We start from the raw sequence: 25,867 nt of genomic DNA on the forward strand, positions 1-25,867 counted from the left end.
GACTCAGGCGCGCCACAACCAGGTCGGGGGCAGGTTGAGTGCGTTGACATGCCCCGGGAGTGCATGACGGACCTGACCGGGAGGATCTCATGAGCCACCATCCATGACAGGTCCCGGAGTCTGTTAGGGAGAGCAGGATGGTTGACGTTGCGCCAAACTGTTGTGGGCTCGCCGGGTGCGAGCCCGCGCACCGGACTCACTGGTTCCCGCTCCTGCACAACGGAGACAAGTGATCTGTGGTTAGTTAAAATCTGCAACTCCTCATGCTCAAGGTTAAAATGCCTTAAAAACTTCTGAATAAAAACATAGGCTGGTGGCAGGTTAAAAGACACAGGTATTCTTAGGTCCACATGTAAAATCTTAAGTTTTCTGAGGTAGGACCCCATCCAGAAGCGTGTCATTGCAGTTGTCTTGGGGTTTCTGGATGGGGTCATGGCTATTTTCATGTGTACTGTGGTGTATGTGCTTCCTAAAAACAGGTGCAGATCCGGTACTTCTTTTCCTCCTTTCTCCTTTGGCCTTTTCATAATTTCTCTCTTCAATCTTTCCCACTTGGATCCCCACAGAAAGTAAAAAATGGCTCGCTCCAGATTTAAAAGCACATGCCTAGGAGGAATAAAAACAGAACTGATCAATAAAAGCAAAGGTAAAATCACTGCTTTGATGATTAAAACCTTTCCTTCCATGGTCAGTCCTCTAAGTCCCCAGTATCCTAGTCTTTGTCTGACTTTCCCTACCACGTCTGGCCAATTTGTTTTCCCTTCCCCCTCCCTGTCAAATTTAATTCCCAGTATTTTTTGGTCAGTCTGGGTCACAGTCAGGGGGAGTCCTGTCGTCTCAGTCGCCGTCCATGGTCCATAAAATTGGGCTTGGGTCTTTTCTCTATTTAATTTCGACCCAGAGGCCTGTCCAAACCAGTCAGTCAAGTCCAGGGTCCTGTTGACAGATAAAAGGTCGGTACATAAAATATTCACGTCGTCCATGTATAGGTTACACCTGTTTTCCAGTCCCCCACTCCCCGGCAGTCCTACCCCATTGATTCGTTGGTCCTTTCTCAAGACCTGTGCCAGTGGTTCTATGCAGATGATGTAGAGGAGGGCAGATAACGGACACCCCTGACGGACACCGCAGTTAATCCCACCCACCGGTACAGCAATCCCACCCAAGCTATAAATCTTTCCGGGAACCCCATTTTTCGCAGGACCTGGAAGAGGTACTGGTGCGAGACCCGATCAAATGCTTTCTCAAAATCTAAATTTAGTACTACTAGCCGGATGTTTCTGTCTCTCGCGTAACAGATGGTGTCTCTGATCAGTACGAGGCTGTCAGTGATCTTCCTCCCCGGGATGGCACAGGCTTGATCCGGGTGAATCACGTCTTCTAAAAACATAGACATACGTGTCGCTAAAAGTTTGCTAAAAAGTTTACAGTCAAAGTTTAAAAGCGTGATTGGTCTCCAGTTTTTCAGGTCAGTCTTGTCATTGTGTTTATAAAGGAGAGTCACTATCCCTACTCTAAAACTGTCAGGAAGCCGGTCAAGTCGTTCAAAATCCATAAAAACAGTAATCAAATCAGGTGCTAAAATGTCCCAAAAAGTCAAATAAAACTCCAAGGGAAGTCCATCTTGTCCAGGGGACTTCCCTTTTTTAAAACCAGTCATACATTTATTTAACTCTAAAAAAGTAAAAGCCTGGGATAAAAGCACACTTTTGTTTACTGTTTTTACAATGAATTTTAAAACTTCGGTCATGATGTCCATTTTTACAGGTTTTTCTTTGTACAGGTTTGAATAAAATGTTTCAATTGTTTCTTTAATATCGCCCATTGTTTCAGTTGTGCACCCATCTTCTTTTTTCAGCTTTGTAATGCCCCCCCCCCCCCCTTTATTCATAATTTTCCTGAAAAAATACCGTGTGCACTTTTCACCCTCCTCTATTTCCCGTTCTCTGCTCCTTAAAATGACACCTTTGCTTTTAATTTCTGATAAAACTGACATCTCTTTTTTAACTTGCTTAATTTCCTCATTAAAATCCATGCCAATCTGGTTTAGGTTAAAATAACGTTGTAGTCGTTTCTGCAGTCCCATCATGCGTCTGTATTCCCTGTTCTTTCGTTTCTTACCTGCCTGCCTAAAGAAAGTCTGCGTCTTTCCCTTCACCATTTCCCACCAGTGTGCACGTGTTTCGTAGAAGTCTTGAAGGGTCTGCCACTCTTTGTACCGCTCCCTGAACTGCCTAACTAACTCCCTATCTTCTAAAAGGGAGCAGTTGAGTTTCCACAGACCACTTCCTGATGTCACGCCCGAAGAGAGTGAAAGGGTGCAAGAGAGCATAAGGTGATCGGAGAAGAAAACAGGAGTTAATCTAGCATCGGTGGGTGGGCAGTCCCGTGTAAAAACATAATCTATGCGAGAGGCTCTGGTGCCATCACCACCGAACCAGGTGAAGCCCTCCTCTCTGGGATGCATGATTTTAAAACAGTCCTGAAGTTTAAAATCTCTACAAATGCCCTGCAATAAAACCGATGTTTTGTCTACTTTAAAATCTTCCCCTGCTCTCCTCCTATCCTCCCTACTTAGAATACAGTTAAAATCCCCCCCTACAACTAAAGGTGCCCTACCTAGCATGTGGGACTGCAAGTCTTCTAAAAGGTCATACCTGTCGTTCTTGTCGTTAAAACCGTAAATATTTAAAAGGTTGAAATCCTGTCCCATAAAAGCCAAATGTGCTAAAAGTGCCCGACTGTCTCTCACCACAGTGCTGCCCTTCACCAGAGCTTGAGGGTTTTTGATTAAAATGGCCACTCCGTCATTTTTGTTTTGATTGGATCCACTCCATATTGACATTTTTGGCCACATCTCCTCCCACTGTCTGTAATGTTTTAAAAACGGTAGGCTGCATTCCTGCAATAAAAACACATCTGACTTAAAGGAACTTAAAAAGGGTAAAACACTCTGGGCTCTAACTCTCGACTTCACACTTCTCACATTAATGGTAGAGAAGGTCAGTGTCATGAGTATGGTTAAAAACAACAGGTAAGACATTTTAAAAGACTCAGAGGGTGTTAAAAACACATTTAAAAAACAGTTAGGTAATTTCTTGTGAACAGAGCTCTTCCTTCATCTCTGCGGGTGAAAAATGAAGGGTTTGAGCTCTGTTCCCCTTTGGGACTCTGGGGGTTGGCCTCTGCTGCAATGTTGCATTTAATTTGGAGTCCCTGGGGGTCGATTGCAGAGCAATTGTTAAAAAAGAAACCTCATTGGGTGAATCGGAAGGGAAGACTCTGGGCTCCTCCACAGATGAACTGTCTGAGTGAGCCGCAACTCTTCCCTTCTTCTCCAACACAATGGGAGAATCCGAGGACAATTCAGACAAAGGCCTCTTAGTTTGCTGGGCATTGGGGAGGGAGGCATCTTCACTATCATCCTGTGGTTGGTCTTCCTTACTAGCTCCGCCTTCTGCCTGCACCACCCCATCCTCTGGAGTACTCTCCATTGGAGGGGTAAATGCAGGCCCCTCCCTCACTCCCTCCTCACCTGTTCCCTCTCTTCCAATCACAGGATTTGGAGGGAGATTTGAATTTTCCTGCCCAGCAACTTCAATTTGCTCTCCTAACTGTTCTGTCTGTCCGCCATCTTTTCTCTTTTCTGTGACTTTTGCAGCCTTCAATTTGTTGGCAAATGACTTTGGGCAATCTCTGAACAGGTGGTTTGTTTCCCCACAAAGATTGCATCGTCTGCCATTGGTGCACTCTTCAAAAGTGGGTCCAATTTCTCTGCATTTTCCACATACAATCTGCTGACATGCTTCAACCAGGTGCCCATGCTCACCACACTTGCGGCAGAGTTTGGGTTGGCCCTGGTAATGGATATAGCCCCTGTTCTCTCCCAGAACTACCATAGACGGCAGATGTTTCAAGCCCTGGAAGCCTTGGGGGTCCTGCCATTGTTGGATGGGGACCCTCCAAGCGCAATTCCAGATGCCGTCCTCATCTCTCACTTTCGTAGCCTGGCCTTTAACAGTGCAATATCTCCCCAGCCACAAACAAATGTCATCTGCATTCACTGTTTCATTGAACATTCTGACAATAACGGTTTTCAACGTATTGTCAGTCAGTTTCTCCACATTGAACACAGCAAATTGGGGTTTTACATTTTCAAATCTTATCCAAAATTCTCTGAGCAACACAGCAGTTTGAAAGCTTAAATCAAATCCCTTGTTATATGGCAATGTTAAAATGCAGTTTAAGTCTTCTGGCTTAAATTTCAACGTACCTTGAATCAATTTTCTGGAGAAGTCCAGCCTCGACATCTTCATGGATTCAACATCCTTGTTGGCAAAAGTAAAACGGACACTGAAAAACACGTCTTACTGAGGAAGGCCGCCCGCTTGTCTTTTCACAAACACAATGAGACTCTGCCAAACGGCAAAGCCTGCCAAAAATAGATCTAACTCGTGGGTGTTCCTCTCCACGGAAGTCTTTAGTAAAAGGCGAAAGACTTGTACGTGATGAAGAGAAAGCCGAGTAAGTACGCCCCGCTCACCAACAGCAGACGAACACAACAGTGGTCCCAGTCACCCCCTTCACGGTGAGCCCCGACATGGTGAAAGGAATCCCAGGCCACACCCATTCCCCTACACCGCGCAGCAAGAGCAAGGCGCCAACTTTTTCTTGTCATGTTTTTAGATTTTGTGAAATGCGGCAAAGAGCTCCAGGCTTTCCAGCCACAGGACTAACGTCCTACTCGGGTGTTCCAGAGGAGCAAGGGTCAAAATGTGCAAATGCTGCAAGTACACAGGCAGACAGGTGCTGCTTCCCTTTTACTCCCCCGTGGGAAGAATGACCCCTTGGCCGCGGTGCGGTCCGGAGGGCAGTGGGCAGCACCCTTGCATGAAGCATGAAAAGAGCGATCAATCCCCTCGTGTGACCCATAGCAGGACAACCGAGAGCCTCTCAGACACACCCTGTGGACTCATCTCTATGACAAGCCCCGCTGTGGAATGTCCTTCATGCCAAACCTCTTATGCCCCCACAATCTCCCTCTTTGTGTGCCGCCCCAAGGTGCAAATCTCACACCGTGTCACGCTGCACTTTCCCCCCTATTCGACGCAGGTGATTAGAGATACTGATGAAGATCCAGCAGGGGGCATGTCTGCTCTCCTTGAGACAGGCAACCTGCCATCTGCTGTGACTCAATCCCCCTGGCCAAAGTTGTATCATATAATTCATAGGAAACAAAGATGGCTTGCTCATTTTCAAGGGTGCTTGAACAACCTTGAAATGGATCTAAACTCGTCAGTGCTGCTAGACCGGCCTACCTACTCAGTTAAGCCTCTTTTTCATATTAAACATAGAGATAGAGGGGGTGCACCGTTCCTGGAGGTACTGCAATACCGGGGCGATGCGTGGAGTGGACGGAGCAAGCCCCTATTCCATCTCCCTGCTCCAAAAAGCAATTTAATATATGGTCCCCGGGTAGGGGACGTATCAGATATTAAACTGATAAGAACAGATACTACACTTGATCTTAGCCAAAAGGCCGAGAAGCGATGACCGGAAAAGTGTCGGAGTTGAAGGAGTGATCCTCTGCAGCGTCAGTCCCGCTCACGGTGTCACAGAGTCCAATGCGAGGAAGTAACTTGGAGCTGCATTCTATCAAATGATAAGACGACCGTTTTGTGTTCAAAAGGACATCCGTCTCTACACGAGTCAATGGAGAATTCACCAATTTCTCACTTGGTTTCTAACCTCAGTAAGCGTTTAGTTTTCTTTCAACAACTTATCAGGGGAGAGCGCGAACGCAGTCCCCCACTACCAGAAATTATGCAATCGAGATTCCCACATTTGGGGAATTCGCAGAGGTCAGCACAACCGGAGTGCAATGGTTGAGCCTCGCCCTGGGTGAACCACCTTCTTGATCATGGTATCTCCCTTGCCAGGTAAGTATGAGTTGTACAGATCCGAGCCAAGGAAGTCTTTCACAGACACGGCACCCGGACCGATGGTGCACCTTCCAAACATCATCCAAACACACACACGCCGCATGAGGCTGTGGATCTTACGGCCATACCACCCTGAACACGCCCGATCTCGTCTGATCTCGGAAGCTAAGCAAGGTCGGGCCTGGTTAGTACTTGGATGGGAGACCGCCTGGGAATACCAGGTGCTGTAAGCTTTTTTTCCCTCTCAGCTGTCACCAAAGGAGGGCGCTGTTGCTCCATCACCGCACACAGGGCTTTGAGGAACAAAAGCTGCAATCATTCCAGCTGTGTCTGAATGCACGCCAGAGAGGTGGCACTGAGACGCCTCACTTTCCAAGTAGTTTTTAGGGTTCCAGTTCTCACTGTTACAGCCTGTAAAAAGCCTGCAATCATCCCGCATGTACACAAATGGCCTGAGGAACAAGGTTGCAGTCCTTCCAGCTGTGTGTTTCTCCGCAGAAAAAAAACAACTATTCCTATCAAAGTACTGTTAAAGGATAGCATGTGTTTGATGGCTGAGACACCATTATCCGCCACTCAGCTGGTGTGAGCAACTGTCAGTGGTGTCACAGCATGTTTAAATGGGCTTTCTGCGGCCTGTTTCGTAGCTTACGGCCATACCACCCTGAACACGCCCGATCTCGTCTGATCTCGGAAGCTAAGCAGGGTCGGGCCTGGTTAGTACTTGGATGGGAGACCGCCTGCGAATACCAGGTGCTGTAAGCTTTTTTTCCCTCTCAGCTGTCACCAAAGGAGGGCGCTGTTGCTCCATCACCGCACACAGGGCTTTGAGGAACAAAAGCTGCAATCATTCCAGCTGTGTCTGAATGCACGCCAGAGAGGTGGCACTGAGACGCCTCACTTTCCAAGTAGTTTTTAGGGTTCCAGTTCTCACTGTTACAGCCTGTAAAAAGCCTGCAATCATCCTGCATGTACACAAATGGCCTGAGGAACAAGGTTGCAGTCCTTCCAGCTGTGTGTTTCTCCGCAGAAAAAAAAAAACTATTCCTATCAAAGTACTGTTAAAGGATAGCATGTGTTTGATGGCTGAGACACCATTATCCGCCACTCAGCTGGTGTGAGCAACTGTCAGTGGTGTCACAGCATGTTTAAATGGGCTTTCTGCGGCCTGTTTCGTAGCTTACGGCCATACCACCCTGAACACGCCCGATCTCGTCTGATCTCGGAAGCTAAGCAGGGTCGGGCCTGGTTAGTACTTGGATGGGAGACCGCCTGGGAATACCAGGTGCTGTAAGCTTTTTTTCCCTCTCAGCTGTCACCAAAGGAGGGCGCTGTTGCTCCATCACCGCACACAGGGCTTTGAGGAACAAAAGCTGCAATCATTCCAGCTGTGTGTGAATGCACGCCAGAGAGGTGGCACTGAGACGCCTCACTTTCCAAGTAGTTTTTAGGGTTCCAGTTCTCACTGTTACAGCCTGTAAAAAGCCTGCAATCATCCCGCATGTACACAAATGGCCTGAGGAACAAGGTTGCAGTCCTTCCAGCTGTGTGTTTCTCCGCAGAAAAAAAAAACTATTCCTATCAAAGTACTGTTAAAGGATAGCATGTGTTTGATGGCTGAGACACCATTATCCGCCACTCAGCTGGTGTGAGCAACTGTCAGTGGTGTCACAGCATGTTTAAATGGGCTTTCTGCGGCCTGTTTCGTAGCTTACGGCCATACCACCCTGAACATGCCCGATCTCGTCTGATCTCGGAAGCTAAGCAGGGTCGGGCCTGGTTAGTACTTGGATGGGAGACCGCCTGGGAATACCAGGTGCTGTAAGCTTTTTTTCCCTCTCAGCTGTCACCAAAGGAGGGCGCTGTTGCTCCATCACCGCACACAGGGCTTTGAGGAACAAAAGCTGCAATCATTCCAGCTGTGTCTGAATGCACGCCAGAGAGGTGGCACTGAGACGCCTCACTTTCCAAGTAGTTTTTAGGGTTCCAGTTCTCACTGTTACAGCCTGTAAAAAGCCTGCAATCATCCCGCATGTACACAAATGGCCTGAGGAACAAGGTTGCAGTCCTTCCAGCTGTGTGTTTCTCCGCAGAAAAAAAAAAACTATTCCTATCAAAGTACTGTTAAAGGATAGCATGTGTTTGATGGCTGAGACACCATTATCCGCCACTCAGCTGGTGTGAGCAACTGTCAGTGGTGTCACAGCATGTTTAAATGGGCTTTCTGCGGCCTGTTTCGTAGCTTACGGCCATACCACCCTGAACACGCCCGATCTCGTCTGATCTCGGAAGCTAAGCAGGGTCGGGCCTGGTTAGTACTTGGATGGGAGACCGCCTGGGAATACCAGGTGCTGTAAGCTTTTTTTCCCTCTCAGCTGTCACCAAAGGAGGGCGCTGTTGCTCCATCACCGCACACAGGGCTTTGAGGAACAAAAGCTGCAATCATTCCAGCTGTGTCTGAATGCACGCCAGAGAGGTGGCACTGAGACGCCTCACTTTCCAAGTAGTTTTTAGGGTTCCAGTTCTCACTGTTACAGCCTGTAAAAAGCCTGCAATCATCCCGCATGTACACAAATGGCCTGAGGAACAAGGTTGCAGTCCTTCCAGCTGTGTGTTTCTCCGCAGAAAAAAAAAAAACTATTCCTATCAAAGTACTGTTAAAGGATAGCATGTGTTTGATGGCTGAGACACCATTATCCGCCACTCAGCTGGTGTCAGCAACTGTCAGTGGTGTCACAGCATGTTTAAATGGGCTTTCTGCGGCCTGTTTCGTAGCTTACGGCCATACCACCCTGAACACGCCCGATCTCGTCTGATCTCGGAAGCTAAGCAGGGTCGGGCCTGGTTAGTACTTGGATGGGAGACCGCCTGGGAATACCAGGTGCTGTAAGCTTTTTTTCCCTCTCAGCTGTCACCAAAGGAGGGCGCTGTTGCTCCATCACCGCACACAGGGCTTTGAGGAACAAAAGCTGCAATCATTCCAGCTGTGTCTGAATGCACGCCAGAGAGGTGACACTGAGACGCCTCACTTTCCAAGTAGTTTTTAGGGTTCCAGTTCTCACTGTTACAGCCTGTAAAAAGCCTGCAATCATCCCGCATGTACACAAATGGCCTGAGGAACAAGGTTGCAGTCCTTCCAGCTGTGTGTTTCTCCGCAGAAAAAAAACAACTATTCCTATCAAAGTACTGTTAAAGGATAGCATGTGTTTGATGGCTGAGACACCATTATCCGCCACTCAGCTGGTGTGAGCAACTGTCAGTGGTGTCACAGCATGTTTAAATGGGCTTTCTGCGGCCTGTTTCGTAGCTTACGGCCATACCACCCTGAACACGCCCGATCTCGTCTGATCTCGGAAGCTAAGCAGGGTCGGGCCTGGTTAGTACTTGGATGGGAGACCGCCTGGGAATACCAGGTGCTGTAAGCTTTTTTTCCCTCTCAGCTGTCACCAAAGGAGGGCGCTGTTGCTCCATCACCGCACACAGGGCTTTGAGGAACAAAAGCTGCAATCATTCCAGCTGTGTCTGAATGCACGCCAGAGAGGTGGCACTGAGACGCCTCACTTTCCAAGTAGTTTTTAGGGTTCCAGTTCTCACTGTTACAGCCTGTAAAAAGCCTGCAATCATCCCGCATGTACACAAATGGCCTGAGGAACAAGGTTGCAGTCCTTCCAGCTGTGTGTTTCTCCGCAGAAAAAAAACAACTATTCCTATCAAAGTACTGTTAAAGGATAGCATGTGTTTGATGGCTGAGACACCATTATCCGCCACTCAGCTGGTGTGAGCAACTGTCAGTGGTGTCACAGCATGTTTAAATGGGCTTTCTGCGGCCTGTTTCGTAGCTTACGGCCATACCACCCTGAACATGCCCTATCTCGTCTCATCTCGGAAGCTAAGCAGGGTCGGGCCTGGTTAGTACTTGGATGGGAGACCGCCTGGGAATACCAGGTGCTGTAAGCTTTTTTTCCCTCTCAGCTGTCACCAAAGGAGGGCGCTGTTGCTCCATCACCGCACACAGGGCTTTGAGGAACAAAAGCTGCAATCATTCCAGCTGTGTCTGAATGCACGCCAGAGAGGTGGCACTGAGACGCCTCACTTTCCAAGTAGTTTTTAGGGTTCCAGTTCTCACTGTTACAGCCTGTAAAAAGCCTGCAATCATCCCGCATGTACACAAATGGCCTGAGGAACAAGGTTGCAGTCCTTCCAGCTGTGTGTTTCTCCGCAGAAAAAAAAACTATTCCTATCAAAGTACTGTTAAAGGATAGCATGTGTTTGATGGCTGAGACACCATTATCCGCCACTCAGCTGGTGTGAGCAACTGTCAGTGGTGTCACAGCATGTTTAAATGGGCTTTCTGCGGCCTGTTTCGTCGCTTACGGCCACACCCCCTGAACACGTATGCGCGCGCAGTGGAGGCAGCCAGAAGCAAACCAGCTGGAGCAGAGAGGATCGCGGACCTCTGTTTTGATTTATTTCATATGTTTCTTTCTTTTCCTTTATTATCCTATTATTTTCCGTGCATCCTTAGTTAGTTTTGTGTGTGGACTTTTTCCCCCCGACAGTTTTTACTGTTCGGGGGAGGTTTTTTCCTTTATTTCTTTTTTTCATGGTGTATAACATGTCAACGAACACGGCGATGGATAAAACGGCTACGAAAACGGATCACGGACTTAATACAAAGCAAGCAGCAATGGGAGAGGAAGATAATGAATGGGAGCTGGTGAAATCTAAAGAGCAAAGGAGTAAGAGGAGGAATAATAGTAAAGAAAATGCGGAAGTGGCTGCCTCCGTCATGTTGGCGGGAGAGAGAGGAGAGAGAGCGCAGCAAGCGAAGGATACCGGCCGTGCGCCGCGGAACGGGACCGGCCCGAGAGCTCCTGGGGCTGGAGATACATCGAGGGAGGCTGGGAGAGAAGGCCTGAGAAGGCCCGAGAGAAAAGGAGCTCCAGGAGCGGCGGCAGAGAAGGAGAAAGGCATGTCGGGGGGCGAGCGAGCAGCGAGCGCCGGAGCGGAAAAAGAGGGAGAGAGAGCGACGAAAACAGCTGGAGAGAGAGAGCAGCAACAGGAGACAGCGAAAGAGGGGGCTAAGACGGCATACAACAGAGAGCTGACGGTAAGCTTGGAGGTTACTGGGCAAGAGGAGGTTCCGGTCCTTGAGTTAATGCGGGCCATCAGAGCTCTGTGTGGGGGGCTTATAGCGTGCAGAGCGACCGGTGCCAGGAGTTATGAGATCACGATGTCTCATGTCAAAGGGAAGGAGCGGCTCCTAGATGGTTTTAAAATAGGGAACTGTAATATTTTTGTAAAAGAGTTATGTAATGATGAATTGATGGTGTCTTTTTTAAATCTGCCAGCTTACATCTCAGACGAAGAAATATTACAAAAGTTAGAAGGGTGGGGTGTCTCGGCTGCATCCGCCATTAGGAGGCGGATGTGGCCGGGCACTCAGATAGCAGATGGTACACGTTTCCTTAAAGTAAAATTCACTGAGAAAGTACAATCACTGCCATACTCTGCAAGGTTTGAAACAGCTATGGGACCAGAATATTTTAGAGTAATCCATGACAGACAAGCGAAGGTTTGCAGGATGTGTCTTCAGCCTGGGCACATCCTGAGGGATTGTCCTGATTTTTCCTGTCACAAGTGTGGAGTACAGGGGCATTATGCTAGGGAGTGCAGCAACCAACAGAAAAAGATTAAAAAATGTGAGGTGTGCTGGAACCCAGTAAATGAATGTAATTGTAACTATAGTGAATCTGAAGCGGTGGTGGAGTCCGGATCGGAGGAGCTTTACAGTGAAGCGGAGGACATGAGTGAGGAGGAGGAGGAGGAAGGAGAGGAGGCCGGAGTGGGGGGCAGCGGCACCACGGGCGGAGCTGGCAGAGAGGCTCTCTCTCAGGGGGGGGCTCTGAGTCCTACTAATGCTGCACAGAGCCTAAATGTGGAAATTGGCTCAAGTATGGATGGTCTGAGCATAGACTCAGGCCTACACCAGGGAGTAAGGGGCAGAGGCGGCAATGGGCTCGTGGAGAGGCCAGAGCCATCTCAAGCCTCAGACTCAATGGAAGTGGGGGAAACCCCGAGTGACCTGCAGCCTGTGGCAGCCGCACCCCCCAGAGAGCCGGCCTCGGCAACCACCATGGTCCTCCGCCGTTTGGGCAGATCAGACAGTGACTCCGAGATGGACTTCACCACCATTAAAAATCTTAGGAAGCAGCACACCTCTAATAAATCATCGATCAGTAAAAGAAGGAAAAAAGATAAAGGAAAATGATGATTAAGCGTAATTTGTAACAATCCTTTCTTTTCCATTAATCATGTTGTTGCTGCACTCTCTCAATGTCAACGGGCTCCGCACTTGTGACAGGATGAATGCGATACTGTCCAGTCCGAGCTGCGACATCCTCTGCCTCCAAGAGACGAGGTGGGATAAAAGCAGCCTTGAGGCAGCAACTAAAATATATAAAGGGGAAATATATTATAATAACGGCACTAATAAATCCTGCGGTATAGCAACCCTAATAAATAGTAATAACGTAAAGAACAGTAAAGTAATTTATAAAGACGATAAAGGTAGAATATTAATTATAGATATCGAAGTAAATAATAGCACGTATAGACTAATTAACCTATATGCCGATAACTGTGAGAAGGAAAGGAAGGGTTTGTTTAACAAATTAGGAAGATGGGTAAACAATAGAACTATAATAATAGGTGATTTTAATACAGTATTAACCAAATCAGATATTTCAATAAATAATGTATATAAAAATGACATAAGTAGAACAGCTCTTTATGATTTAATGGATAGTCACAACTTAATAGATATATGGAGGATACAAAACAAATTTAAAAGAGAATTCTCGAGGAGACAGGTGGTCAAAGGGAGACTTAGACAATCTAGGATTGACCTGTGTTTGGCTGCAGCTGACACAGTGAAGCAAATTAACAACATACATTACAGTTACAATTCCTGGAGCGATCATGCCACTGTCATATGCCAACTGGGTGCTGAAGGAGGGATCAAGGGAGGAGGCACCTGGTGCCTCAACTCCAGCCTTCTAACAGACCCGGTATATATTAAAAAAATCAAAAAAGTACTTAGTTATGCAAAAACAGAAATGCAAATAGATAATAATTATATAGAAAGATGGGATAATATAAAAGAAAGAATTAAAAAAGTGAGTATTAATTATAGCAAAGAGAAAAGATGGAAAGAAAAACAAGAAGAACAGAATATTAGAAAGCAGCTAGAAGAAGAAGTCATATTATTAGATAATCAAAAAAATAGAAGCTGTGAAATGTATGAATGTTACAAAAACCAATTACACAGCATAGAAAAGAAAAAATGTAAAGGAGCAGCAATAAGGTGCATGTTCCAAAATTTGGTGGAGGGTGAAAGGTGCACTGCGTTTTTTTTGGGGTTGGAAAAACAAAAACAGAACAAAACTGTAATAGAAGAACTTAAAGATCAAGATAACAACATCCATAAAGACAAGATAAAAATACTAGAAATTATAAAAGACTATTATATAAACTTATTTAAGGAGGAGGGAAGTGATATAGAGAAAACTGAAGAAATATTAACCTACTTAGATAAAAAGATAGATATAGAGGATAAAGTGTGGTGTGACAGCAAATTAACAAAGGAAGAAATTGAATATGCAATCAAAAACTTAAACAAAAATAAAAGTCCTGGGAGTGACGGTCTAACGGCTGACTTCTATATCAAATTTAGTGAACAGATGGCCCCCCTGTTACTCGACCTCTACCATACAATGCAAAAACAACAAGAAACACCCAAATCATTCACCACAGGTATGATAACAGTAATATACAAGAACAAAGGTGACAGAAACGAAATATCCAACTATAGACCAATAAGCCTGCTAAACACAGATTACAAGATACTTTCCAAAACATTGGCTAATAGATTAAAACAGACTCTAGATCAGATAATCAGTCCAAATCAAGCATACAGTATACCAAACAGGGACATCCAAGATTCAATTGCTACAATAAGAGATACAGTAAGAGGGATGACAGTACAGGGGGGCCTTCTGTTAACAATAGATTTGGAAAAAGCTTTCGACAGAGTAGAACACAAGTTTTTATTCAAGGTTTTAGCAGAATTAGGTTATGGGCAAGATTTTATAAATTGGATACAGCTTCTTTACAATAATGCAAAAAGTGTAATAAAATGCAATGGTACAATAACAGACAGTTTCCCAATAAAAAGATCAGTGAGGCAAGGCTGCCCATTATCAGCGCTATTATATAGCATAGTGGCAGAACCGCTAGCTCAAGCAATAATTAAAGACAAGGAAATAGTAGGAATAAAAACACCCACAAACAGTTCTATCAAAATAACACAATACGCAGACGACATTACAATAACAATCAAATCAGGGAAAGGCATAGACAAAATCATGGAACACTTCAAAACTTACAGCATGGCATCAGGAGCAAAAATAAACATAACTAAATCTGAGATAGGTATAATTGGAAAGGTGGAAGACTATGTAAATAAATGGGGATTTGGGGAAAACACGGGGTGTAGGAAAATACTGGGTGTATATATAGGAGAGAATGAGAGTGAGGCTAGGGACAGAGGGTGGAGGGAAATGATAGGGAAAGTGCAGAGTAGTTTAAATTTATGGCGAGCAAGAGGGTTAACACTGAAAGGAAAGGTAATTGTAGTTAATGCTTTGATACTGTCAAAAATTAACCACATTTTGGGAACCTGTGAGCTGCCGCAATGGGCTCTAAAAGCGCTGACAGCAGCAATCTCCTCCTTCCTCTGGAGGGGAAAGGGAAATTCGATTGCTCACAGAGTGTTAATTGCTAAAAAAAGGGAGGGGGGTTTAGGACTAATTGACATCGGTGCCAAAAGAGACGCACTTAGGATCAAAATTGTTAAGAATTTTCTTGATTCGGACCGGCAGTACCCCTGGGAGGACTGGATGGCGAGCTATCTGGCTGAGTACGGGGAGAGAGACGCGTACAACCTGTGCGCCCTCCTCCCCGGAAAAGCCAGGAGCCGCCTACCTGGCTTCTACCAGGAGGTACTAGAGGCATGGGGCAAAATTCTGCCCCACCTCTGGCCCAAGTGCAGGAATAAAGAGCATGTGCTGCAGTTACCTTTCCTTGACAGTCCATTTTTTTTGTGCGGGGGGAGGGTTCTAACCAGCGGTCCTATGCGGGCTGCTGGTTTGACCAGGGTGGGAGATATAATCGATGGGAGGGGTGAGTTTAACATAGATTTAATTTGTGGAAAACTAAAAGGAAAAAATGTTAGTTATAGGAAAGGAAATATAATAAAACTTAAAGGAAAGTTTGAACAGGCTCTTGACCCTACGTGGCGGAGCATGTTGAAGGAGAAAGAGAAAGATACCAGAGCCGCCCTTCCCCAGCTACAACTCAAGCAAAAGGACATAAAGGAAATAAATACAAGAACCTGGTACCGGTCATTAATACATCTCATCAAAAGGCCCCCCACAGCAGAGAAATATTGGAAAGAAAAATACCCCAACATGGACATCTCATCTATATGGACAAACCTGGACATACCACTCATGGACAACACTACAATAAACATGGACTTCAACATTCGACACAGACGGATTTACACAGGGATTATTTTACATCAGATCAACAAAGAAAAATATTCAAGAACATGCACCGTTTGCAATAAAGAATCAGAGGACTTGGGACATATTTTCAACACATGCACAGAATCAAAACATTTTCAGTCATACATCAGGACCATATTAGAGACTCACTGCAACTTCACAACACACACTGATACAGATTGGTCATGGGCTTGGACATTTGGAATCACAGGAAAACATACAAACAGGAACAATACACTCATCAACTCCATCCTAGCATTCGGCAGAAAATCATTATGGACAAGAAGGAATCACCAATTATTTGACAACAAAACAATAAATGTTACAAGATATTTTCAGAACATATTCACAGCTCACCTCAGGACCATATTTCTAGCAGACCAAGACACTTTTCATCAGCAGTTCAACAGTCACAATAATTTGGTAAAAGTAATGGAAGGGAAAAACGTATGTCTGGTGTTATAAAAAAACTTAGGGGTGTTATGTTGGGGTAGTTATTGTCTACATTTACTTTCTGTAACTTTTCTTTTTTTTATTTGTCATCTATATGATTTTTTATTAGTAGTATTATTATTATTTTGACACATAGTGTTATGGTGGTTATGTGTCTTTTTTTGTTGGGATAAGGGGGTGTGTCATGTCTTTAATGTTGGGTTTTATGTTTGTCTCGTCAGCTTGAATGTATGTAAATTGTGAATGTGATTTAATTTTAGTATTTCTTTTGGCACATAGTGTTAATGTGGCTATGTGTCCTTTTTGTTGGGATAAGGGGGTGTGTCATGTCTTTAATGTTGGTTTTTATGTTTGTCTTGTCAGCTTGAATGTATGTAAATTGAGAATGTGACTTATTTTTATTTTTTCTTTTGGCACATAGTGTTAGTGTGGCTATGTGTCTTTTTGTTTAGTTAAAGGGGGTGTTTCATGTCTTTAATGTTGGTTTTTATGTTTCTTTCATCACCTGGAATGTATATAAAATAAGATCGTGATATATTTTTGATAATAAAAGATAAAAAAAAAAAACACGCCCGATCTCGTCTAATCTCGGAAGCTAAGCAGGGTCGGGCCTGGTTAGTACTTGGATGGGAGACCGCCTGGGAATACCAGGTGCTGTAAGCTTTTTTTCCCTCTCAGCTGTCACCAAAGGAGGGCGCTGTTGCTCCATCACCGCACACAGGGCTTTGAGGAACAAAAGCTGCAATCATTCCAGCTGTGTCTGAATGCACGCCAGAGAGGTGGCACTGAGACGCCTCACTTTCCAAGTAGTTTTTAGGGTTCCAGTTCTCACTGTTACAGCCTGTAAAAAGCCTGCAATCATCCCGCATGTACACAAATGGCCTGAGGAACAAGGTTGCAGTCCTTCCAGCTGTGTGTTTCTCCGCAAAAAAAAAAAAACTATTCCTATCAAAGTACTGTTAAAGGATAGCATGTGTTTGATGGCTGAGACACCATTATCCGCCACTCAGCTGGTGTGAGCAACTGTCAGTGGTGTCACAGCATGTTTAAATGGGCTTTCTGCGGCCTGTTTCGTAGCTTACGGCCATACCACCCTGAACACGCCCGATCTCGTCTGATCTCGGAAGCTAAGCAGGGTCGGGCCTGGTTAGTACTTGGATGGGAGACCGCCTGGGAATACCAGGTGCTGTAAGCTTTTTTTCCCTCTCAGCTGTCACTAAAGGAGGGCGCTGTTGCTCCATCACCGCACACAGGGCTTTGAGGAACAAAAGCTGCAATCATTCCAGCTGTGTCTGAATACACGCCAGAGAGGTGGCACTGAGACGCCTCACTTTCCAAGTAGTTTTTAGGGTTCCAGTTCTCACTGTTACAGCCTGTAAAAAGCCTGCAATTATCCCGCATGTACACAAATGGCCTGAGGAACAAGGTTGCAGTCCTTCCAGCTGTGTGTTTCTCCGCAGAAAAAAAACAACTATTCCTATCAAAGTACTGTTAAAGGATAGCATGTGTTTGATGGCTGAGACACCATTATCCGCCACTCAGCTGGTGTGAGCAACTGTCAGTGGTGTCACAGCATGTTTAAATGGGCTTTCTGCGGCCTGTTTCGTAGCTTACGGCCATACCACCCTGAACACGCCCGATCTCGTCTGATCTCGGAAGCTAAGCAGGGTCGGGCCTGGTTAGTACTTGGATGGGAGACCGCCTGGGAATACCAGGTGCTGTAAGCTTTTTTTCCCTCTCAGCTGTCACCAAAGGAGGGCGCTGTTGCTCCATCACCGCACACAGGGCTTTGAGGAACAAAAGCTGCAATCATTCCAGCTGTGTCTGAATGCACGCCAGAGAGGTGGCACTGAGACGCCTCACTTTCCAAGTAGTTTTTAGGGTTCCAGTTCTCACTGTTACAGCCTGTAAAAAGCCTGCAATCATCCCGCATGTACACAAATGGCCTGAGGAACAAGGTTGCAGTCCTTCCAGCTGTGTGTTTCTCCGCAGAAAAAAAACAACTATTCCTATCAAAGTACTGTTAAAGGATAGCATGTGTTTGATGGCTGAGACACCATTATCCGCCACTCAGCTGGTGTGAGCAACTGTCAGTGGTGTCACAGCATGTTTAAATGGGCTTTCTGCGGCCTGTTTCGTCGCTTACGGCCATACCACCCTGAACACGCCCGATCTCGTCTGATCTCGGAAGCTAAGCAGGGTCGGGCCTGGTTAGTACTTGGATGGGAGACCGCCTGGGAATACCAGGTGCTGTAAGCTTTTTTTCCCTCTCAGCTGTCACCAAAGGAGGGCGCTGTTGCTCCATCACCGCACACAGGGCTTTGAGGAACAAAAGCTGCAATCATTCCAGCTGTGTCTGAATGCACGCCAGAGAGGTGGCACTGAGACGCCTCACTTTCCAAGTAGTTTTTAGGGTTCCAGTTCTCACTGTTACAGCCTGTAAAAAGCCTGCAATCATCCCGCATGTACACAAATGGCCTGAGGAACAAGGTTGCAGTCCTTCCAGCTGTGTGTTTCTCCGCAGAAAAAAAAAAAACTATTCCTATCAAAGTACTGTTAAAGGATAGCATGTGTTTGATGGCTGAGACACCATTATCCGCCACTCAGCTGGTGTGAGCAACTGTCAGTGGTGTCACAGCATGTTTAAATGGGCTTTCTGCGGCCTGTTTCGTAGCTTACGGCCATACCACCCTGAACACGCCCGATCTCGTCTGATCTCGGAAGCTAAGCAGGGTCGGGCCTGGTTAGTACTTGGATGGGAGACCGCCTGGGAATACCAGGTGCTGTAAGCTTTTTTTCCCTCTCAGCTGTCACCAAAGGAGGGCGCTGTTGCTCCATCACCGCACACAGGGCTTTGAGGAACAAAAGCTGCAATCGTTCCAGCTGTGTCTGAATGCACGCCAGAGAGGTGGCACTGAGACGCCTCACTTTCCAAGTAGTTTTTAGGGTTCCAGTTCTCACTGTTACAGCCTGTAAAAAGCCTGCAATCATCCCGCATGTACACAAATGGCCTGAGGAACAAGGTTGCAGTCCTTCCAGCTGTGTGTTTCTCCACAGAAAAAAAAAACTATTCCTATCAAAGTACTGTTAAAGGATAGCATGTGTTTGATGGCTGAGACACCATTATCCGCCACTCAGCTGGTGTGAGCAACTGTCAGTGGTGTCACAGCATGTTTAAATGGGCTTTCTGCGGCCTGTTTAGTAGCTTACGGCCATACCACCCTGAACACGCCCGATCTCGTCTGATCTCGGAAGCTAAGCAGGGTCGGGCCTGGTTAGTACTTGGATGGGAGACCGCCTGGGAATACCAGGTGCTGTAAGCTTTTTTTCCCTCTCAGCTGTCACCAAAGGAGGGCGCTGTTGCTCCATCACCACACACAGGGCTTTGAGGAACAAAAGCTGCAATCATTCCAGCTGTGTCTGAATGCACGCCAGAGAGGTGGCACTGAGACGCCTCACTTTCCAAGTAGTTTTTAGGGTTCCAGTTCTCACTGTTACAGCCTGTAAAAAGCCTGCAATCATCCCGCATGTACACAAATGGCCTGAGGAACAAGGTTGCAGTCCTTCCAGCTGTGTGTTTCTCCGCAGAAAAAAAAAAACTATTCCTATCAAAGTACTGTTAAAGGATAGCATGTGTTTGATGGCTGAGACACCATTATCCGCCACTCAGCTGGTGTGAGCAACTGTCAGTGGTGTCACAGCATGTTTAAATGGGCTTTCTGCGGCCTGTTTCGTAGCTTACGGCCACACCCCCTGAACACGTATGCGCGCGCAGTGGAGGCAGCCAGAAGCAAACCAGTTGGAGCAGAGAGGATCGCGGACCTCTGTTTGGATTTATTTCATATGTTTCTTTCTTTTCCTTTATTATCCTATTATTTTCCGTGCATCCTTAGTTAGTTATGTGTGTGGACTTTTCCCCCCGACAGTTTTTACTGTTCGGGGGAGGTTTTTTCCTTTATTTCTTTTTTTCATGGTGTATAACATGTCAACGAACACGGCGATGGATAAAACGGCTACGAAAACGGATCACGGACTTAATACAAAGCAAGCAGCAATGGGAGAGGAAGATAATGAATGGGAGCTGGTGAAATCTAAAGAGCAAAGGAGTAAGAGGAGGAATAATAGTAAAGAAAATGCGGAAGTGGCTGCCTCCGTCATGTTGGCGGGAGAGAGAGGAGAGAGAGCGCAGCAAGCGAAGGATACCGGCCGTGCGCCGCGGAACGGGACCGGCCCGAGAGCTCCTGGGGCTGGAGATACATCGAGGGAGGCTGGGAGAGAAGGCCTGAGAAGGCCCGAGAGAAAAGGAGCTCCAGGAGCGGCGGCAGAGAAGGAGAAAGGCATGTCGGGGGGCGAGCGAGCAGCGAGCGCCGGAGCGGAAAAAGAGGGAGAGAGAGCGACGAAAACAGCTGGAGAGAGAGAGCAGCAACAGGAGACAGCGAAAGAGGGGGCTAAGACGGCATACAACAGAGAGCTGACGGTAAGCTTGGAGGTTACTGGGCAAGAGGAGGTTCCGGTCCTTGAGTTAATGCGGGCCATCAGAGCTCTGTGTGGGGGGCTTATAGCGTGCAGAGCGACCGGTGCCAGGAGTTATGAGATCACGATGTCTCATGTCAAAGGGAAGGAGCGGCTCCTAGATGGTTTTAAAATAGGGAACTGTAATATTTTTGTAAAAGAGTTATGTAATGATGAATTGATGGTGTCTTTTTTAAATCTGCCAGCTTACATCTCAGACGAAGAAATATTACAAAAATTAGAAGGGTGGGGTGTCTCGGCTGCATCCGCCATTAGGAGGCGGATGTGGCCGGGCACTCAGATAGCAGATGGTACACGTTTCTTGAAAGTAAAATTCACTGAAAAAGTACAATCACTGCCATACTCTGCACGGTTTGAAACAGCTATGGGACCAGAATATTTTAGAGTAATCCATGACAGACAAGCGAAGGTTTGCAGGATGTGTCTTCAGCCTGGGCACATCCTGAGGGATTGTCCTGATTTTTCCTGTCACAAGTGTGGAGTACAGGGGCATTATGCTAGGGAGTGCAGCAACCAACAGAAAAAGACTAAAAAATGTGAGGTGTGCTGGAACCCAGTAAATGAATGTAATTGTAACTATAGTGAATCTGAAGCGGTGGTGGAGTCCGGATCGGAGGAGCTTTACAGTGAAGCGGAGGACATGAGTGAGGAGGAGGAGGAGGAAGGAGAGGAGGCCGGAGTGGGGGGCAGCGGCACCACGGGCGGAGCTGGCAGAGAGGCTCTCTCTCAGGGGGGGGCTCTGAGTCCTACTAATGCTGCACAGAGCCTAAATGTGGAAATTGGCTCAAGTATGGATGGTCTGAGCATAGACTCAGGCCTACACCAGGGAGTAAGGGGCAGAGGCGGCAATGGGCTCGTGGAGAGGCCAGAGCCATCTCAAGCCTCAGACTCAATGGAAGTGGGGGAAACCCCGAGTGACCTGCAGCCTGTGGCAGCCGCACCCCCCAGAGAGCCGGCCTCGGCAACCACCATGGTCCTCCGCCGTTTGGGCAGATCAGACAGTGACTCCGAGATGGACTTCACCACCATTAAAAATCTTAGGAAGCAGCACACCTCTAATAAATCATCGATCAGTAAAAGAAGGAAAAAAGATAAAGGAAAATGATGATTAAGCGTAATTTGTAACAATCCTTTCTTTTCCATTAATCATGTTGTTGCTGCACTCTCTCAATGTCAACGGGCTCCGCACTTGTGACAGGATGAATGCGATACTGTCCAGTCCGAGCTGCGACATCCTCTGCCTCCAAGAGACGAGGTGGGATAAAAGCAGCCTTGAGGCAGCAACTAAAATATATAAAGGGGAAATATATTATAATAACGGCACTAATAAATCCTGCGGTATAGCAACCCTAATAAATAGTAATAACGTAAAGAACAGTAAAGTAATTTATAAAGACGATAAAGGTAGAATATTAATTATAGATATCGAAGTAAATAATAGCACGTATAGACTAATTAACCTATATGCCTATAACTGTGAGAAGGAAAGGAAGGGTTTGTTTAACAAATTAGGAAGATGGGTAAACAATAGAACTATAATAATAGGTGATTTTAATACAGTATTAACCAAATCAGATATTTCAATAAATAATGTATATAAAAATGACATAAGTAGAACAACTCTTTATGATTTAATGGATAGTCACAACTTAATAGATATATGGAGGATACAAAACAAATTTAAAAGAGAATTCTCGAGGAGACAGGTGGTCAAAGGGAGACTTAGACAATCTAGGATTGACCTGTGTTTAGCTGCAGCTGACACAGTGAAGCAAATTAACAACATACATTACAGTTACAATTCCTGGAGCGATCATGCCACTGTCATTTGCCAACTGGGTGCTAAAGGAGGGAACAAGGGAGGAGGCACCTGGTGCCTTAACTCCAGCCTCCTAACAGACCCGGTATATATTAAAAAAATCAAAAAAGTACTTAGTTATGCAAAAACAGAAATGCAAATAGATAATAATTATATAGAAAGATGGGATAATATAAAAGAAAGAATTAAAAAAGTGAGTATTAATTATAGCAAAGAGAAAAGATGGAAAGAAAAACAAGAAGAACAGAATATTAGAAAGCAGCTAGAAGAAGAAGTCATATTATTAGATAATCAAAAAAATAGAAGCTGTGAAATGTATGAATGTTACAAAAACCAATTACACAGCATAGAAAAGAAAAAATGTAAAGGAGCAGCAATAAGGTGCAGGTTCCAAAATTTGGTGGAGGGTGAAAGGTGCACTGCGTTTTTTTTGGGGTTGGAAAAACAAAAACAGAACAAAACTGTAATAGAAGAACTTAAAGATCAAGATAACAATATCCATAAAGACAAGATAAAAATACTAGAAATTATAAAAGACTATTATATAAACTTATTTAAGGAGGAGGGAAGTGATATAGAGAAAACTGAAGAAATATTAACCTACTTAGATAAAAAGATAGATATAGAGGATAAAGTGTGGTGTGACAGCAAATTAACAAAGGAAGAAATTGAATATGCAATCAAAAACTTAAACAAAAATAAAAGTCCTGGGAGTGACGGTCTAACGGCTGACTTCTATATCAAATTTAGTGAACAGATGGCCCCCCTGTTACTCGACCTCTACCATACAATGCAAAAACAACAAGAAACACCCAAATCATTCACTACAGGTATGATAACAGTAATATACAAGAACAAAGGTGACAGAAACGAAATATCCAATTATAGACCAATAAGCCTACTAAACACAGATTACAAGATACTCTCCAAAACATTGGCTAATAGATTAAAACAGACTCTAGATCAGATAATCAGTCCAAATCAAGCATACAGTATACCAAACAGGGACATCCAAGATTCAATTGCTACAATAAGAGATACAGTAAGAGGGATGACAGTACAGGGGGGCCTTCTGTTAACAATAGATTTAGAAAAAGCTTTTGATAGAGTAGAACACCAGTTTTTATTTAAAGTGTTAGAGGAATTCGGTTATGGAAAAGAGTTGATTAATTGGATACAACTTCTATATAAAAATGCAAGAAGTGTAATAAAATGTAACGGAACATTAACAGAAAGTTTCCCAATTAAAAGGTCAGTGAGGCAAGGCTGCCCTTTGTCAGCACTATTATATAGTATAGTGGCAGAGCCGCTTGCTCAAGCATTAATCAAAGATAAGGAAATAATAGGAATAAAAACACCCACAAACAGTTCTATCAAAATAACACAATACGCGGACGACATTACAATAACAATCAAATCAGGGAAAGGCATAGACAAAATCATGGAACACTTCAAAACTTACAGCATGGCATCAGGAGCAAAAATAAACATAACTAAATCGGAGATAGGTATAATTGGAAAGGTGGAAGACTATGTAAATAAATGGGGATTTGGGGAAAACACGGGGTGTAGGAAAATACTGGGTGTATATATAGGAGAGAATGAGAGTGAGGCTAGGGACAGAGGGTGGAGGGAAATGATAGGGAAAGTGCAGAGTAGTCTAAATTTATGGCGAGCAAGAGGGTTAACACTGAAAGGAAAGGTAATTGTAGTTAATGCTTTGATACTGTCAAAAATTAACCACATTTTGGGAACCTGTGAGCTGCCGCAATGGGCTCTAAAAACGCTGACAGCAGCAATCTCCTCCTTCCTCTGGAGGGGAAAGGGAAATTCGATTGCTCACAGTGTGTTAATTGCTAAAAAAAGGGAGGGGGGTTTAGGACTAATTGACATCGGTGCCAAAAGAGACGCACTTAGGATCAAAATTGTTAAGAATTTTCTTGATTCGGACCGGCAGTACCCCTGGGAGGAATTGGATGGCGAGCTATCTGGCTGAGTACGGGGAGAGAGACGCGTACAACCTGTGCGCCCTCCTCCCCGGAAAAGCCAGGAGCCGCCTACCTGGCTTCTACCAGGAGGTACTAGAGGCATGGGGCAAAATTCTGCCCCACCTCTGGCCCAAGTGCAGGAATAAAGAGCATGTGCTGCAGTTACCTTTCCTTGACAGTCCATTTTTTATGTGCGGGGGGAGGGTTCTAACCAGCGGTCCTATGCGGGCTGCTGGTTTGACTAGGGTGGGAGATATAATCGATGGGAGGGGTGCTTTTAACATAGATATAGTTTGTGGAAAACTAAAAGAAAAAAATGTTAGTTATAGGAAAGGAAATATAACAAAACTTAAAGGAAAGTTTGAACAGGCTCTCGACCCTACGTGGCGGAGCCTGTTGAAGGAGAAAGGGAAAGATACCAGAGCCGCCCTTCCCCAGCTACAACTCAAGCAAAAGGACAAAGCGAAGGACATAAAAGAAATAAGCACAAGAACCTGGTACCGGACATTAATACACCTCATCAAAAGGCCCCCCACAGCAGAGAAATATTGGAAAGAAAATTACCCCAACATGGACATCAAAACTATATGGACAAACCTGGACATACCACTCATGGACAACACTACAATAAACATGGACTTCAACATTCGACACAGACGGATTTACACAGGGATTATTTTACACCAGATCAACAAAGAAAAATATTCAAGAACATGCACCGTTTGCAATAAAGAATCAGAGGACTTGGGACATATTTTCAACACATGCACAGAATCAAAACATTTTCAGTCATACATCAGGACCATATTAGAGACTCACTGCAACTTCACAACACACACTGATACAGATTGGTCATGGGCTTGGACATTTGGAATCACAGGAAAACATACAAACAGGAACAATACACTCATCAACTCCATCCTAGCATTCGGCAGAAAATCATTATGGACAAGAAGGAATCACCAATTATTTGACAACAAAACAATAAATGTTACAAGATATTTTCAGAACATATTCACAGCTCACCTCAGGACCATATTTCTAGCAGACCAAGACACTTTTCATCAGCAGTTCAACAGTCACAATCATTTGGTAAAAGTAATGGAAGGGAAAAACGTATGTCTGGTGTTATAAAAAAAAAAAACTTAGGGGTGTTATGTTGGGGTAGTTATTGTCTACATTTACTTTCTGTATCTTTTCTTTTATTTATTTGTCATCTATATGATTTTTTATTAGTAGTATTATTATTATTTTGACACATAGTGTTATGGTGGTTATGTGTCTTTTTTTGTTGGGATAAGGGGGTGTGTCATGTCTTTAATGTTGGGTTTTATGTTTGTCTCGTCAGCTTGAATGTATGTAAATTGTGAATGTGATTTAATTTTAGTATTTCTTTTGGCACATAGTGTTAATGTGGCTATGTGTCCTTTTTGTTGGGATAAGGGGGTGTGTCATGTCTTTAATGTTGGTTTTTATGTTTGTCTTGTCAGCTTGAATGTATGT

At 45.0% G+C, this 25,867-nt stretch overlaps 16 non-coding genes across 16 annotated transcripts; 13 read left to right on the plus strand and 3 right to left on the minus strand.

Moving 5' to 3' along the window:
* Positions 1 to 4,412: 4,412 nt before the first annotated feature.
* On the minus strand, positions 4,413 to 4,528 carry LOC128383447 (U5 spliceosomal RNA). Its single transcript, XR_008323912.1, has one exon. It is a non-coding gene; the product is annotated as a U5 spliceosomal RNA (small nuclear RNA).
* An 832-nt stretch (positions 4,529 to 5,360) lies between these two features.
* LOC128382302 (U2 spliceosomal RNA) lies at positions 5,361 to 5,551 on the minus strand. Its single transcript, XR_008323725.1, has one exon. It is a non-coding gene; the product is annotated as a U2 spliceosomal RNA (small nuclear RNA).
* A 232-nt stretch (positions 5,552 to 5,783) lies between these two features.
* Positions 5,784 to 5,947, minus strand: LOC128381807 (U1 spliceosomal RNA). The gene has a single exon (XR_008323600.1). It is a non-coding gene; the product is annotated as a U1 spliceosomal RNA (small nuclear RNA).
* A 109-nt stretch (positions 5,948 to 6,056) lies between these two features.
* Positions 6,057 to 6,175, plus strand: LOC128354399 (5S ribosomal RNA). Its single transcript, XR_008321030.1, has one exon. It is a non-coding gene; the product is annotated as a 5S ribosomal RNA (ribosomal RNA).
* A 413-nt stretch (positions 6,176 to 6,588) lies between these two features.
* LOC128353637 (5S ribosomal RNA) lies at positions 6,589 to 6,707 on the plus strand. Its single transcript, XR_008320903.1, has one exon. It is a non-coding gene; the product is annotated as a 5S ribosomal RNA (ribosomal RNA).
* Positions 6,708 to 7,120: 413 nt separating this feature from the next.
* On the plus strand, positions 7,121 to 7,239 carry LOC128384344 (5S ribosomal RNA). Its single transcript, XR_008324122.1, has one exon. It is a non-coding gene; the product is annotated as a 5S ribosomal RNA (ribosomal RNA).
* Positions 7,240 to 7,651: 412 nt separating this feature from the next.
* Positions 7,652 to 7,770, plus strand: LOC128353542 (5S ribosomal RNA). The gene has a single exon (XR_008320890.1). It is a non-coding gene; the product is annotated as a 5S ribosomal RNA (ribosomal RNA).
* Positions 7,771 to 8,183: 413 nt separating this feature from the next.
* On the plus strand, positions 8,184 to 8,302 carry LOC128384349 (5S ribosomal RNA). The gene has a single exon (XR_008324123.1). It is a non-coding gene; the product is annotated as a 5S ribosomal RNA (ribosomal RNA).
* A 414-nt stretch (positions 8,303 to 8,716) lies between these two features.
* Positions 8,717 to 8,835, plus strand: LOC128384363 (5S ribosomal RNA). The gene has a single exon (XR_008324125.1). It is a non-coding gene; the product is annotated as a 5S ribosomal RNA (ribosomal RNA).
* A 413-nt stretch (positions 8,836 to 9,248) lies between these two features.
* Positions 9,249 to 9,367, plus strand: LOC128384371 (5S ribosomal RNA). The gene has a single exon (XR_008324126.1). It is a non-coding gene; the product is annotated as a 5S ribosomal RNA (ribosomal RNA).
* A 413-nt stretch (positions 9,368 to 9,780) lies between these two features.
* LOC128354617 (5S ribosomal RNA) lies at positions 9,781 to 9,899 on the plus strand. The gene has a single exon (XR_008321097.1). It is a non-coding gene; the product is annotated as a 5S ribosomal RNA (ribosomal RNA).
* Positions 9,900 to 17,100: 7,201 nt separating this feature from the next.
* LOC128384377 (5S ribosomal RNA) lies at positions 17,101 to 17,219 on the plus strand. Its single transcript, XR_008324127.1, has one exon. It is a non-coding gene; the product is annotated as a 5S ribosomal RNA (ribosomal RNA).
* Positions 17,220 to 17,632: 413 nt separating this feature from the next.
* On the plus strand, positions 17,633 to 17,751 carry LOC128384383 (5S ribosomal RNA). The gene has a single exon (XR_008324128.1). It is a non-coding gene; the product is annotated as a 5S ribosomal RNA (ribosomal RNA).
* Positions 17,752 to 18,164: 413 nt separating this feature from the next.
* LOC128384391 (5S ribosomal RNA) lies at positions 18,165 to 18,283 on the plus strand. Its single transcript, XR_008324137.1, has one exon. It is a non-coding gene; the product is annotated as a 5S ribosomal RNA (ribosomal RNA).
* Positions 18,284 to 18,697: 414 nt separating this feature from the next.
* LOC128384402 (5S ribosomal RNA) lies at positions 18,698 to 18,816 on the plus strand. The gene has a single exon (XR_008324148.1). It is a non-coding gene; the product is annotated as a 5S ribosomal RNA (ribosomal RNA).
* A 412-nt stretch (positions 18,817 to 19,228) lies between these two features.
* Positions 19,229 to 19,347, plus strand: LOC128384413 (5S ribosomal RNA). Its single transcript, XR_008324159.1, has one exon. It is a non-coding gene; the product is annotated as a 5S ribosomal RNA (ribosomal RNA).
* Positions 19,348 to 25,867: the final 6,520 nt, after the last annotated feature.

Source organism: Scomber japonicus, chromosome 2 (genome assembly GCF_027409825.1).
Source record: "Scomber japonicus isolate fScoJap1 chromosome 2, fScoJap1.pri, whole genome shotgun sequence".
NCBI classification, from domain to species: Eukaryota; Metazoa; Chordata; class Actinopteri; order Scombriformes; family Scombridae; genus Scomber; species Scomber japonicus.